The sequence below is a fragment of the Coptis chinensis genome, chromosome 7 (genome assembly GCF_015680905.1).
Source record: "Coptis chinensis isolate HL-2020 chromosome 7, ASM1568090v1, whole genome shotgun sequence".
Classification (NCBI taxonomy): domain Eukaryota; kingdom Viridiplantae; phylum Streptophyta; class Magnoliopsida; order Ranunculales; family Ranunculaceae; genus Coptis; species Coptis chinensis.
The window spans coordinates 63,042,897-63,059,014 of record NC_141462.1 but is presented as its reverse complement, the minus strand read 5'-3'; the positions used below and the strand labels follow the sequence as shown (position 1 = coordinate 63,059,014).

At 38.6% G+C, this 16,118-nt stretch overlaps 1 long non-coding RNA gene and 1 pseudogene across 2 annotated transcripts; both read right to left on the bottom strand.

Annotated features, from left to right (window-relative positions):
- Positions 1-1,709: 1,709 nt before the first annotated feature.
- LOC147488340 (uncharacterized) lies at positions 1,710-2,999 on the bottom strand. Its single transcript, XR_015202110.1, has 4 exons — positions 2,570-2,999; positions 2,299-2,475; positions 2,073-2,207; positions 1,710-1,934 (listed from the first exon to the last, which is right to left on the bottom strand). It is a non-coding gene; the product is annotated as an uncharacterized LOC147488340 (long non-coding RNA).
- A 1,796-nt stretch (positions 3,000-4,795) lies between these two features.
- LOC147488339 (protein CDC73 homolog) lies at positions 4,796-6,657 on the bottom strand (annotated as a pseudogene). The gene is made up of 3 exons (XR_015202109.1): positions 5,832-6,657; positions 5,261-5,343; positions 4,796-5,103 (listed from the first exon to the last, which is right to left on the bottom strand). The product of XR_015202109.1 is annotated as a protein CDC73 homolog (transcript).
- Between the last annotated feature and the right edge of the window lie 9,461 nt (positions 6,658-16,118).

Sequence of the window (16,118 nt, the reverse complement as noted above, 5' to 3'; positions counted from 1 at the left end):
GCCAAGGACTTCCTAGAGTGAAAGGAAGATTTTGAAAGCAATGGTGGTTTGTTTCGTGGGAAGTTTGCTTTCTGTCCTTAATTTTGTTTGCTTCAGTTTGGAGTGAGTTTGTAGCTATGTATATATTTGTCTAAACCATTCTTGTATTCATTGGATTCTTGTATTCATTGGTTATTGTAGGTTTAGTTGGTCTCGCTACAAAATATGAGAAAATTTTTTTTATTAGCAACCCATCAGCAACGGTTTATAACCGCTACAAATGAATTTTTTAAATTATGGAAATTTCTGTTTGCAACGCTTTGAATTTCTGTTTGCAACGCTTTTAAGCGTTGGAAATTTCTGTTTGCAACGCTTTGAATTTCTGTTTGCAACGCTTTTTAAGCGTTGCAAATATTTCCAACACTTTACCGACGCCATATTTGCAACGCTTAAAAAGCGTTGCAAAAATTATTAGCAACGCTTTTTTGCCGTTGCAAATAGCCTGTTATGGTGTAGTGAGTCCACCAGGTCGAACATATGTTCTTCCTCCAGAGCATCAGCATGTTTTGCCGTTTTTATGGACATAATGAATCTTTGTATCACCCAAGGGCCATTCTTCCTGACATGTCTGTATTCCTCCTCATTTTCAAAACTCATCTTGTAAATTCCTTTAGAGACCATTTCTATCTCTGTTTTACCCCTTATCTGCCAACATCTATGTAGCTCTTCTGCAAGCTCCTGCAGAGGAATATGTTTTCCACCATACAGCTTCCCCAATAGAGTCATATTCTCTATGTTTAACTCTATCCTGTTCTTGCTGCCAATCACCACCCTCCGTTTCTCTTTTGAGCTAAACAGATTTTGCATGTCCGCCTGCAGCTGTTCTATCTTTGCTTTAGTATAATCTTCTGGTTCCTCTGGGCTGGCCTTCTCCCCAATAGCCTCCTCCATCCAACCAGTTATATGATCTCTATATAACATAATATAACCTCCCCCTAGTGTATATAAAAGATACGGATATACTAGATAATCAAGAGAGGGGGGTTCAAGAGAAGAGAAGGTTGTTGAAAGATAGGCTCACACAACCAAAAATCCAAACAAGACAGAATCACCCAATCTCAGCAATATTTTGGGGAAAGACGTTTTGAAAAGATTACAACAGAAATTTGAATTTTGAATATAAGATGTGGGGGGAAGAAGAGCAAGAGGGAAGAGGGAGAGTGAGCCTGCTTTCAGCCGCAGTAGAGCCAAGCCAAAATCCAAAACCATAAAGCTATAGGTGGTGATGCATCGACCAGCCTCAAGTGTCTGCTTATAGATAATCGTTTTGGATTCCCTGCACCTATGGTCACTTACCCATTATACTTAGTCATAGTATAGAATATTGGATGAAGTAAACTATTGAAGTGGGCAGTCATAGTGGACTGCATTCTCTACGAACAAGGCATGACACTTGCATATTACCTCTGGATCACTCAATGCAAATTTCATGGTATAATGTACTACATAATATGCCATCTGAGCATCTTTGAAGAAAAGTTTCAAATTTCCTTTTGGAGAAAAAGAACGAGGTAAGGGGGAAAATCTCAAGAGAAACATATCAAGCATCATTAACTACGATAGGCTAAAGACTGATCCTGACTGTTGGTGCCTTGGTGGCACCGTCAGTGCATGTGGCTGAACAATATTTGTACTCGCTCATTTGTTGGACTAGCGAACAAGTAGAAAAATGAGAAGAAAGTTCCTTTTATTACTTGCATGGTAAAGCTTCAGCCAAACAATGAAATTAAGTACATTCACCAATTCTCTATCCAAATACAAATCAAAGCCGTAAACAAACGAGACATTTTTTCAATCTCAAACTAAAAATTTATCGCAAAAAACAGTATGCTTTGCTTGACCATGTGAGATCCAGATTTTGCCTACTCATCAATAGCCAAGGGAACTGATTGGGCCTGAGGGGGTAAAGATAGAAATGTATTAGTTACAACAACTTAAAATCATAAACTTCAACTCTTAGATAAAGTATAATAGGGTGTAGGAGGTTCCAACAAATTTTAGAAATTTGGAAATTTAAAATGAAGGAGGCATACCTGCTTGCCTTCAGTGCATAAAACATCTCAAGATAATGCCTAGTCTCATGACGCTCGAGATTTGAGACATACTTCCAGAAGCCATACACCCCAGCCAGTGTCATCAATCTCTCAGAGTAGATCTGCCATGTAAACCTGTAAAATGATATTGTAAACATTACATTAACAATTAGCATAATGAGTCCTCAAGCCGCCAGAAATTTACTACAGATGTCACTTGGATTACTTCTCAAGAATGCGCTTCAGGCCTCCTTGCGAGATTCTGTCCCAGTGCTCTGTTGATGGTTCAGAACTAATAAGGATTGGTTTTATGGAAGGGTTCAGGCAATCTAAACTTCGCTAACAAAGGCTCTCTGTTGAACTCTGCCTTCTTCAGATGAGCATCACCAATGGATCTTGAAATCTGCAAGAATCACAGATTCAGGAGGCCTAAGTATGGACATAAGATAGAGAGACTTATCAAAGAGAAATCAGGAGTAATCGTAAAAGAACATCACCTGTATAAGATCGTTTACATGCCAAACTTTGTGTTTTAAAACCACAATCTGTGAATCATCAGGATGCAGCGTCCGCAGCTCCTCTCTGACAGATTCATTACTTGCATTATGCTCCATTGACAACTAAGTAGCACTTACATCCCTGCTTGCCTTTTCAGATCTCCCTAATTGCAGGGATGTATGTTTATTCCACACCTGCTTGGCTTTCCAGATACTCCCTAATAGAAAGTGTGTTCGACCTAATTGCAGGTGTGTACGTTTATTCCACACCTGCACCACCACCTGCAACACACATCTATACCACCAACACTACACACCACCACAACTTTATAAGAAAACTTCGGTCGAAAACGGTAAAAATCCTGATTTTCAGCAAACTAGATTTCTGACGGCTATCTTCGGGATAGCACAACTCTTTCCACAGATATCCAAAAGCAACAAGGCTTTTTGCGTTGTAAAGATAACACACAGACCTTACTTCTTTATGTTTTTCAAAAATTCTCAATCTCGTTCTAAATATACTAAAACTAGACTCGAACACAGTGCACAGAAACTGATTTCTGATGCACTGTATTCTGCCAACCAAACTTTTAGAGACCGTATTTATCTCCACAGGAGTCTGAATGTGTCGAGGCCAAAAGGGTTAGAAAACAGACACACGGGTCTTACTTTTTCAGGTTTTACCATGGGTTTGAATCTTAGCCAAACTATGCGAAAACATGGCTCCAAAATTGACGCAGATCCTGATTTTCAGACGACAGATTTCTGACGGTGTATTTTATCGAGTGCCTAACCTTTCACATACACCTTCAAATAGCGTAGGACGTGCTGCATTGGACTGAAGTCTCATTGAACCTATCTATTTATGTTTATACATAGGCCATATCAAACGGGAGGTAGTAGCTATCTTACCTCTAAATCAGAACAAAGGTATTTTAAATATCCATCAACTTCAATTCCTCAAGACATGAACAAATCAGTACCAAACATTTACCAAGATTAAACCTCTTATATTAAAATCCATACATGAGACCCCAAACAAGGAAATCCAAATTTATTATACGAAACTGTTTTGAAGTCTTCTCACAATAATCCACTATATATTTACAACGAAAAACGACTAAAAAGAGTATCAAACTTTACACCTTTTGACAATATGGGGACCAAACTTTTTTTCATGACAGTTTGGGGACCAAACTGTTTGATTTTTGCAATGTAGGAATTTCCGTCAAATTTCTCTAACACCGTTTCTAATTTGTATTAATTTTTATTTATTTTTTCAACATTGCAAATTAGAAAATTTATATTAAGTTTTTTCAACATTACAAATTAATTTATATTAATTTTTTTTCACCATTACAAATTAATTTTCATTTGTATTAATTTATAAAATGAAAATTAATACAAATTATAAACGGTTAGAGAAATTTGACGGAAGTTCCTACATTGCAAAAATCAAACAGTTTGGTCCCCAAACTGTCAAGAAAAAAAGTTTGGTCCCCATATTGTCAAAACATGTAAAGTTTGATACCCTTTTTAGTCGTTTTTCGTATTTACAACAAGAAAAAGACAAGAAATCAGGAAATGACAATGTCCAATTCAATCAAAAGCTCCAATTAAATGACCCACACGAAATTGATAGGCTTTTACATTATAAACCATCTCCCAATATAAACTATTGAACTTTCAACTTAATCACCAATTTCAATAAGAGATTGCATACAAATTGAATAGGATTTTCTAAAAGAAGTCTATTTGACTACAATTTTAACAACTCCATATCATATGATTCACCAAACATTTACCATACACCAAGATTTAATAAGGAAAGTAAACGATTACGCACCTTGAATCGAAAAGCATACCAATTCCTACAAGTGAATTCAAATCCCATGTTCCTAAGCTTCGAACTTTCGAAGTCGAAAACAGTTTGGTCGCCTTCCATCTTCTCTCTTTTCTGTCCTTCTAATAATCTCTAATCCCTCACTCTCTCTTACTCTTTTTCTCTCTTGTTAGTAGTAGTCTTTTGATAATTAAGGAAGCAATAGCCCAGCCCAGCGCACCCCCCCCCCACACCCTCCTCCTTTTTCTCGTCTATTCAATTCCTAAATAACAGAGTGATATGTTCGGTTCCACAAGTAAATATCTTTACTGACGACGTACGTACTTTGCAACTCACTTCAAAAACAAAACATTCCCAACTGATAGCAGCTAGAAATATAAAAGTGATTGCTAAAAACAATCTATTGAGAAGTTGGTGATTCCCAACTGATACAGATGATTTTTATTGTTCTCAAAAGTAAGAAGTTACAAAATGTGACGGTAAAAGTGCTAAAGATCGAAAAGTTGATCTACCAGATGTCGTTACTGATTCAAAACATCAAAATAAGTTAACCTGATCATGAACAACAAACATTACAACTCCTCAGAATCTGCAGCATTTAAGTATGTGACCGTGACCGCACCAACTCCTCCAGTCTATCCCATACTTCCAATGCAGCAGCTCTGTCCTGGTGTCTCTTATTCTTACTAATCTGCATGTTAAAGCAATAGTTACTTACAACACTGTGCTGAAATCCACTGTAAATGACAGGAAAGAGAGGAGAACGCAAAGTGCACTGACATATTCCTATTTGATTAATAATCATTAGCCGGAAATAAATAAATAACTTAAGAAAGGCTTATTCTCACCGATATGATCTTCACATTCCACTGTTTCACATTCTTGGCTGATTCCACACCGTCATCTTCAAATCGCATAAAGAATCCGATAACTGCAAAATACAATAGAGAATCTAACTCAAATATAAATTTTTTTTCAAGCAATACAGTTCTCAAGTTCTATCTGAAAATATTAACTGTAGTCCGACGAGTAATTTGCAACAAGTCTAATAAGCATCACTGTATAACTATTTATTGAACCTCGTACAATTTTTTCTATCTGGGATTAAGTGCAAGCAACTAACTCCAAGGTAGTGCTTGATTACACTCAAATAATTTGGGTTCTTTTCTAGTTATTAGAGCAACTTACATTCTTTTATATAGTAATTCTTTGTACACAACCCATCAAATGGATCACTAATTTTCCACTTTGGCAAATGGTGCAGTGAAAGATGGACATGTAATTTTTCTTTTCCTTACTATGTGAATTTCATGTATCTACAATTATGTGTACTCAATTAAAAGTTCAAAACACAACTAGATTACATAATTGTAATGTAATCCATGTCCAAAATTTGTGTATAGTTATTGGAAGACTTACTTTTGTTGAAGATCTCCACATGATCTTTAAAAGGCCAATATTTGAACTGCCACTCCTTCCCCAACACAAAAACAGCAACCACCCTATCCCAATCCTCGGGCTTTAAAGCCCAAGGTTTATCCCTAACCTCGTAAGCCATCACCACCCGATCTCTACTAAATATCTTCTGCACAGTAATACAATCCGGCCTAGCCCCCTTCATCTGTTTCACCTTAACATCTGTAGGAATAAACACTCCATCCTCCAAAAACTCCTTAACATTATAAATAGTAATCGAAGTCTGAAAAGCACTAGGCACTAAAATAATCGGTACCCCTTCACCAATCTTACTACCTTTAAAATTCATCTTGGGCTTCGGCGCCATATCATACCCTAAATCATCTCCATCCGAACCCATTAATCGCAACCAACCCGTCTTTCCTTTGTTGAGACTCTACCCTTTGCCTTTCTTCCTCCTTTTTAGTCAGTGTGGTAAGTGCAGTATGAAAATCACAATCCCTGCATTCTCGATCTCTCAATGGTCTTTCCATTCCCTTAATCTTTAAAACATAATCAGCAACACTCTGACTAACCTCAAAGTTCTCTTCCTCACGAAAAACCGGGTTGGGGTTTTGAGGAACAACAAATTGAATAGCATCATTACTTGTAAATACTCCAACAATGGTTTTCTATCAGGTAATCTGTAAATACTCAGCTGTTTCAGCTGAACATGGGAAGATGGAAATCGAAACTCTTTGTCTAATTCACCCCTTATTGTCAAATCTCTTAATGCTGAAACAGATGTTATTTTTCGGGTTTTTGTTCGTGTCATGTTGCATACGAAATTAATTTGGATTGGAATTTCGTCTTGATATTTTGGAGGGTGTCGGTTCATACCGGAATATCAAGTGTTTAACTCGTTGGCGATGCAAATTAACTTTTCCAAGATGCCATTTGTTAAGGATTTGTCACCACCTTCTCGCGATACTACCACTCAGCTAGCTCAGTTGGGATGATGTTAGCGAAAAAAAAAATAACTCGGTTGGGATGCTAGCTGAATTTGGCTAGTGTGCAAATCTCTTTTAAAAACATTTGTGGCTAACACATAGGTTTTTTATTCACTAAACCCAATTTGTAAATCTCTTTTAAATGCACATGTAGCTCTTATGTGGAAATGTAAATTTACACAAACCCATTGGTCATGCTCTAAGTCTCCAACTCCTATTGTAAAAATGTTATTACCACATGTCATGCTCTTAGTGGTGGCGAAGATTGTCTGCCATAATGTAGCACCATGTGTCATCTTGTGATTGGGTGATAAGTATATTGTGAGGGACTAATATACACAACCAATGTATATTATATACGAGTTCAACATAACTCATCACATAACTATATCAAGACCTGCCAGGTCACTTACGTCAAGACCTCAGCCAAGTCATTCTATCAAAACCTCAGTCAAGTCACTCATATCAGGTGAGACAGGAGCTGTCAGAGATCAATTGAAGTAGTTAGGAAAATTAGACAACAGTGCACTATATATTTCATTACTTATAAATTGTCATTAACAAGAAAGCAATCCCATGTTGTTGTTGTTGTTGTTTTTTTTTTTTTTTTTTTTTTTTGAGCAAAAGAGAGTTAGCCCCTAAAAAAAGAGCCGGCTCCCTAAGATTACAAAATTACATACTCGATGACAACTCAACTAAGGACCGTGATGAAACAGGGTCTAGACAAAAGTACGGAGGAGCCCGTCTACCTCTAAAAGCTAAACTATGGGTGACAAAGTTCAGGGTCTACTAACATAGTGAAGTTTACACTCAACGAATTTAGATAATAAAGAATATATATTGTGTGATGATTTTTCCTAATCAAGAAACACAAATATTTTGTTGATGATCAAAGAACAACTAGAAGTATTAAATCAATAAGAAGAAGAGATTTAGAAGATGATGAGTTGAACCACGTTCTTTAATGGCTGCCTACGTATCCTGTGTATAGGAATCAAACTCAAAGCGTAGTTCAACTATTCTATTTATAAGAATAGATGAGGTTTCCCAATTAGTGTTTAACTAGGAGACCGTCTCTTGTTAAGTATCATCTTGATGAATAGATGAGGTTTCCCAATTAGTGTTTAATTAGGAGACCGTCTCTTGTTAAGTCTCATCTTGACTCTTCTAGAAGCCCCATGTTTCCCAAGTCAAATAGGTCTCCTTTATTGACTTAAACAATGAAAAAACATGTTTAGGTTGAGTAGTAGTTAGAGCTCGAGCCTAGTAGTTGAGTCCTCGATTTGGAGTTCATAGTTAGGAGTTGGTTATCTGAACCTACTACTCCAACTAGTTTCAAAGCCTCTTAACCCGTTCGAACCTAGTAGTTGAGTTTGGATTTGGAGTTCATAGTTAGGAGTTGGTTATCTGAACCCACTACTCCAACTAGTTTCAAAGCCCACTTAACCTCTTTTTTTGTCTCACTTCCGAACCTAGGAAGTAAGAGGATTTGGACTTTAGGTATGTTCTCGGTACTTTCTACCCACACCAAGACTATATCCAAGCCTTAAGAAGATAATCGCCACGTGTTACATATCTATTTGCTAAAATATGCACACCACGGATGTCCCCTTTTTTTATTCATGGGTTGTGAATTAAACCCTTAAGGAAAAATTTGGATAAAAAATGTAAGCGACGTCTTACACCTCGATTTTCTCTCGTGGAATATATTGGCAAAATTTTGCATTACTTTTTGCGCAAGGAACATAGAATTCGGATCTGCCGTGACCATGCCCGAACCTTGTATATTAGGCCGAACTTGGTGAAAACCGTCATGCCATGCCTTGTGATGATCCGGACTTGGGATTACATTTCGAACTAAACTTCGTTGAAAGCCGGACTGTCATGCCTCGCGTTTACCGGACTGGAATATCTAAGGGACCAAATATGGCCACATGGCCGGACTTAGGTAGATTTTACTAAGTCACCGTGACTTCGGAAGTGCAACGAAACTGGGCCTTGCAAACTGGAACTTGACCGGAGTTGAGAAATCACTCAAAGCCCAATACATGTCTTGTTAATCCATCCGGACTTGGTCTTATTTCCTTTTCCTTATACCCCTTCGACGGCTTTTTTATATTTACACCCAATATTATTCATCCGGAGTTGGATTCACTCCATCGGGGAACTAAACAATTTGAAACCCGGAGTTCACAAGTCTCGCCATGAATCAAACTAGGAGTCTTGGACAAATCAGCCCATGTGAAGCCCGTATCACTCATCCGAGTTGAGTTATACTTGTTCAAGTAGTCTATTTGCTTCCCCGCTTGTTTGAACTCCTTTTCTCTTTCTATTTGTATGTCATTGTTTAATTGGAAACAAAATAAAGATCTCCTGTTATAGCCTCCTTTACCAACGTAAATCTACAATTTGCTTTTTCGTTGACAATATCTTAAAAAAGTAAACCTTACTTTTCATCTTTTACAAGCATTCTTGCTTGCAGCCACCACTTAAACGTCAAGGTGTTCGTGAAATCATCTCGTTTCCACGTCGTTCATCGATTCAGTCGAAAAAAAGAAAACAAGCACTGAATATTTTCTTGAAATCTTTAAGATCGCCATTGACAAGCATCTGAAGCCTTTTTTAGCCACCATATTGGATTCAAAAGGAAGTGAGTAAATCACCATCAATTTGTCATATGACCTGGACCTGAGCCATGAGCCGGACCTGGGCAGATTAGGACATGCCATAAGCCCATTATCACTCATCTAGAATTAATTATACTTGGTCATGAGATAGGAGGTGAAGCCAGAACTAGCTTATCCGGAATTGGAAATACTTGGTCAGGAGATGTGAAGTAACGAAATTCTTTTACTTCATTACTTGTTGTTTGCATGAATCAACTCTTTAGGATACGATAGAAGTTTGTTCACCTTAGATTAAAAGTGAACTTTACCTTTCCAATTCCTTTAAAGTTAAGCTACCGGCCCCGGCAAGTTAGCCTTTTCCATTGGAAGTGGTCATTTTATCATCTTCGGATCTAAACACTCATGTCCGGACGTTGGAAACCGAAGTCGTGATTTCATGGGCAATCACAAGGTCTACCAATTTTGGTTGTACCAATTGATTGTGCCCTCCCAATTTGGTTGCATCGCCAATCAGATTCGGGTTCTAAATTGTTGAGGTAGTTCGGATTGAAGATTGGGCAATGCGGTTCAGCATTCTTGATCCACAAAACAATGTCGGGTTTGTTACTCGACAGAGCAAAGCATCGAACTTGGACTTTCACGTGTTCTTTATTAGCTAGGAAGTGGAGTTCGAACTTAGGCAAGTTCGAACATGGAGTTCCAAGCAAGCTAGGAAGTGGTGTTCGAACTTTGACAAGTTCCGATACATAAAGTTCGGACTAGCTAGGAAGTGGAGTTCGAGCGTAGAGTTCCTAAGCTGGCTAGGAAGTGGAGTTCCGAACTTGGACAAGTTTTGAACATGGAGTTGATGACTAGCTAGGAAGTGGAGTTCTGAACTTGGACAAGTTCTGAACGTGGAGTTCCTGACTAGCTAGGAAGTGAAATTCCAAACTTTGACAAGTTCCGAACGTGGAGTTCCAAACTTGCTAGGAAGTAGAGTTTCGAACGTGGAGTTCCTAACTAACTAGGAAGTGGAGTTTCGAACTTGGACAAGTTCCGAACGTGAAGTTCCAGACTAGCTAGGAAGTGGTGTCCTTTTCTCCTTATTTGCATAAATATGTATACACAGATGCCCCACTTTTCTCTTAGACGATGGTTGCACATTCGACTGTTGAGGAAAAATGACAAAAGTGTGAATTATATTTTATACAAATTCGTATGTCAAATCTTAGAAAAACAAGGTTTTGTAGGAAAATAGGGTTTGCCCCTGTGTCAATTCTTGTAAATACCTTTAGTTTTGTTAAGAAATAAGACTTTGTAAGAACGTAGGGTGTGCCCCTGTACTATTTCCTGTAAAGTCCTTAAATGATATGGTATCTAATGCATAAACCGACACTTATAATCATAAGGCATTAGAATTGCTCTTTGGAGGATAAAATCCAAGCTAAGTTAAACTTTCTCCATCACACGAGGAACAACACATGAGATCTTTCACTCATTATCCCGAGAAAGCTTTCTAAAGGTTCTGATACAACTTTGGCCAACATATGGGATCTTTCACCCAACATCCAAAAAGTATCCCAACAAAAAATTATAAAAGAAATAATGCTCTGAAAAGATAAATATAACTTTTATTGAGCATTGATTGGCATAGATCATGCCCCCAGTATAGTGGAAGTAGATCCAAATTTGTGAAAATTTTGTCTCTTAGAAGCTAAGAGTAGTATAACATTACTTGGAAACAGTACATGTTAGCATCGAGATTCACCGCTGGAGGATCTTTCATGAACATCTTGTTCCTGGTTAACTTCAAAGATGTCCTCATAAGGATAAGTTAAAGTGGTAAAGTCCCTATCCTGTGGGGGTAATTTATTACTTCCGAACGTGTCACTAGTCTCCTGTCTCTTGGACTTATCTTGATAGGAATTCCTGTCGACTAACTTGTGCTCCGACTGTGGTTCCTCGGACTTCCTATCATTATAATGACTAGCAGAGCTCCTACCAACAAGAACGGAGGTGACACTGGTTATCACTCTTTTATAAGAAGATTCCCTATCCAATTGGTCTTCTTCTAGTTCTCAAGATACTTATCGATCCGAGCATACAACTCTGTCATGTTCAGAGGCTCCTCTTTCTTCAAGGACATGTATAGACCGAAGTGGGATCTAACCCCTTTCTAAAGGCCACAATGGCGAGGGTCTCATCGGCGTTGTCAATATGCAATTGCACCTTGTTAAATCTTTTGGTGAAATCCCTAATACGCTCGTCCTTTCAGATTTTCATGTCAAATAGTGCATCAGCGGTTTTAATGTAGGGTTGGTTGCAACTGAATTTCACAATGAAATTGATGGATAACACCTTAAACTCGTGAATGCTGCCCTTGGGCAGCTTTGTGTACTAGGTGAGTGCCGAGTCTGTCAAACTTGAAGCAAAATACCGGCACAAATAATGATCTTTCTTAGAAAGACCCACCATTGCTTGACGATAAACGAGCATGTGAGAGACTGGATCTCCTTTGCCATTAAATTTAGAGAACTTCGGTGGTTTATAATAATGGGGGATGTATCCACTCATAACATGTCGTGAAAAAGGAGTTCCAATGTCTCCCTCGATTGCTGACTGAACAACTAACTCATCCATCTTAGTTGGTTTCAAACCTCGCAATTCCTCCAGTATTTGCGCCTTAAGCTGTGTAAGAGTAGTCGGTTAATGAATTTGAGTTCTCTCGTTGTTATACCTCAAACCTGGACTCTCGTAGTTCTCATCTCGATGATAACACGGTTCCGGATCCCAAGATCAAGTGGAGGAGTTTGCAAAACTGGATCGGGGAACTGAGGGATTCTGAGGCAATGAAGGTTCCCTTGGAACTGAAAGTCTTCTTCGTACTGAGGGTGACCTTGATAGTTGTGGATTCCGGGAAAACACATTCGGACGTCCATCCCTCATACCTCTAGAACTTTGAATACCAAGAGAAGTCAGTTTCGTGTGAACTCGAGTGTCGGGTTGGATCCAATTTCAGATTATAATCCGAATTTGGTTGGTCGCTATGATACCCAACGAAGTAAGGGATATAAGGCGTAGGGACGTAACCCTCACTATGGTCAAGACTTGGTGGCTTAACGCCCCTTCGAAGTTTCCATCAAGAGGGCAACCACTACGGTAGTAGTCTTGTAAAAAACGTAAACGAGCCTCTTGTCGACCACGTTCGGCCATCACAGCATCCATGATGGCTTGGTTGGTTATGGCAGATTGGGGAGTATCGTTGTTAGGCTCATCTTCTTCACGACCCTGTCCAAAACGATAATCTCCCTACGCTCAGATTGTCTTTGAGAAGTAACATGTGGGTTATCGATCTCGTTATTCCCCTCGTTATTTTGATTCACATTGGCTCTTGTAGTAACTATGATTTTGAATCAAAGTGAAGATAAGAATTATTTTTTTTAAAGAACAACAAACCCAAGAAAAATTGGTGGGTAGGAGAACCTAGAACCGAAAAAATTTCAACCAAGAAATCAAATCAATTCTGTATGGTGTTTCCACAGACGGCGCCAATTGTGTGATGATTTTTCCTAATCAAGAAACACAAATATTTTGTTGATGATCAAAGAACAACTAGAAGTATTGAATCAATAAGAAGAAGAGATTTAGAAGATGATGAGTTGAACCACGTTCTTTAATGGCTACCTACGTATCCTGTGTATAGGAATCAAACTCAAAGCGTAGTTCAACTATTCTATTTATAAGAATAGATGAGGTTTCCCAATTAGTGTTTAACTAGGAGACCGTCTCTTGTTAAGTATCATCTTGATGAATAGATGAGGTTTCCCAATTAGTGTTTAACTAGGAGACCGTCTCTTATTAAGTCTCATCTTGACTCTTCTAGAAGCCCCATGTTTCCCAAGTCAAATAGGTCTCCTTTATTGACTTAAACAACAGAAAAACATGTTTAGGTTCGGAGTAGTAGTTAGAGCTCCGAGCCTAGTAGTTGAGCTCCGGATTTGGAGTTCATAGTTAGGAGTTGGTTATACGAACCTACTACTCCAACTATTTCCAAAGCCTACGAACCTGTTCCGAACCTAGTAGTTGAGTTTCGGATTTGGAGTTCATAGTTAGGAGTTGGTTATACGAACCCACTACTCCAACTAGTTTCAAAGCCCACGAACCTCTTCTTTTTGTCTCACTTCCGAACCTAGGAAGTAAGAGAATTTGGACTTTAGGTATGTTCTGGTACTTTCTACCCACACCAAGACTATATCCAAGCCTTAAGAAGATACTGCCACGTGTTACATATCTATTTGCTAAAATATGCACACACATATATCATGAGATATAGACGTTGTTTCCCAAGAAAGCATTGTTCCTCTACGCTCCAAAACAGCAACAAGGTTTTGACAGTCTGACGATATTGCTACTTTATTGATTTGCAACCATTATGCTAACTTCAATCCTTCAAGGATAGCTCTAGCTTCAGCCTCTTCTACGTCCCCAGCGCTAACCATGTCATGTCCTGCACCAATGCATACACTAGCAAAGTTCCATAAAGCAAAACCAAGGCCTGCTTCGGTGTAATTGTCCACCTAAGATACATCTGTAGATATATAAGACCAATCTGAGCCTATGTTGGGCCAATTGGTACTCCTGATAAGTGGCTAGTTGTTCTTGGTGATGTAAGTGCTTGCCCTGAAGAGGATAGCGGTAATAGGAGTTTGCTTGTTGTTGAAGGTGAGATCATTCCGATCGATCGAGCTAAGCATGTCTATGATATCATGCTTATTATTGTGTTGATTGATAAGACTACTCAAGACGAAGCTGAGATTATCACTCAGGTTCCAATTTTCAGTTCTTAGGCCAAGACCAGAATCATACCAAATACGCTTGAGCATTATACAATGGAAGAGAGCATGGGAGGTTGACTCCACATGGTTATTTCACATCCCACAGGTAGATAACTGGACTATATTCTAGTAACTCAAATTTTCCTTTGTCGTCAAGACATTTTTTACTGCTTTCCATAAAGAAGAGCTTTATCCGTTGAGCAGTGTCAAGGTGCCAAATGTAATTCCAAAAAAAATGTGAATTTTTTTGGTAATCACTATTAAGATACTGTGAGTTCACCATTCTTCTCTCCCAACCATCTGATAGTATCGTCATGAACAGTCTGACTGAGTGGGATCTTAAAAATTTCGTCTGCCATTGCGGAGATGAATAACTCGTTTATAATATCCAAGTTCCATACTCTGGTTATGGGATCAATAAGATCGGAAACAAACTTAAACTGGTTTGGCTTGGGTGGTGGCCCAAAAGGTTTATGGTCATGTATGGTAGGGATCCACAGATCCAACCAAATGTCAATGTTTGCACCATTACCAATATGCCAACACAAGTTTGGTAGGATTTCATTGCGAACTTTTAGAATGCCCTTCCAAATTTTGGAGGAATGAGACGGTTTGCTCTGAGAATGGGTGTTCTAGGAGAATACTTTTTGATAAAGCTAGATGCCTAATTCTTTTCAGGTTCTTTGATCAATCTCCAGAAAAGCTTAGCCAGTAAAGTTGTGTTGTGGTTTGAGGCAAGTCTGATGCCTAGCCCACCCTGTGATTTGGGTTGACAAACTTTGTTCCAGCAGATGAAATAAGTTTTGTCTGCATTGTTCTCGTTCTGTCCCCAAAAGAAGTTTGCATTCATTGAGTCCAGTTTGAAACATGTGCTAGCCGGTTCATCAAATATTGACATAAGATAGGACGGTATGGCTGAAGTAAGTGATTTGATGAGAGTGACTTTTCCTGCCTGGGAGAGAATCTTAGCTCTCCAGCCTTCCATCTTTTGAAAAACTCGAGTAGTGACCTCATTGAAGTTTTGTGTACTTCATCTGCTTAATACCAAGGGTGCTCCCAGGTACTTGTCCGAAAGAATACTTTTGCTAATCTTAATAATCCGTTTCACCAATCTCTGGTGTTTGTGGTGAGTGTTCTTGCAGAAGAAAATGCCAGATTTTTGAAAATTTATTTCCTGGCCAGAGACATTCTTAAAAATATTGAGGATATCTCTGAGCTTGTGAGACTCATCAATATTAGCCCTGCAAAAAATAAAGTTGTCATCCGCAAATAGCAAGTGAGATATGGGAGTATCTGATCGGCTAATTTTGATCCCATGGATTTGCTTGTTGATTTTGGCCTTGTCAAGGAGTATTTATAGGACTTCCGCGCATATGATGAAGACGAAAGGCAAAAGAGGATCTCCTTGCCTAACTCCTCGCTCTGGCTTAAGGAGACCAGTAGGAGAACCATTCAGCTTAAAAGAGAGAGAAGTAGTTGAGATGCACTGCTTAATCCAATTCCTCCAATTCTCGTAGAAGTCAAAAGCTTCTAACGTTTCTAGAAGAAAACTCCATTCAACTCTGTCGAAAGCTTTGCTCATATCTAGTTTTATAGCCATACAACTAGATGCGCCTTTCTTTCGCTTGAGTATCCTGATAATCTCATGGGCTAGAACAATATTGTCAAAGATTTGTCTTCCCTTGACAAAAGCACTCTGGGATGGAGATATGATCTTCTCGAGTAGTGGTTTGAGGTGGTTTGCAAGAATCTTAGTGGTAATTCTAAGATTGACATTGCAAAGGCTGATAGGCCGGAATTGGTTTAGATTTTCTGGGCTTTGGACTTTGGGTATAAGGGTGATGTTTATGTGGTTTAGCT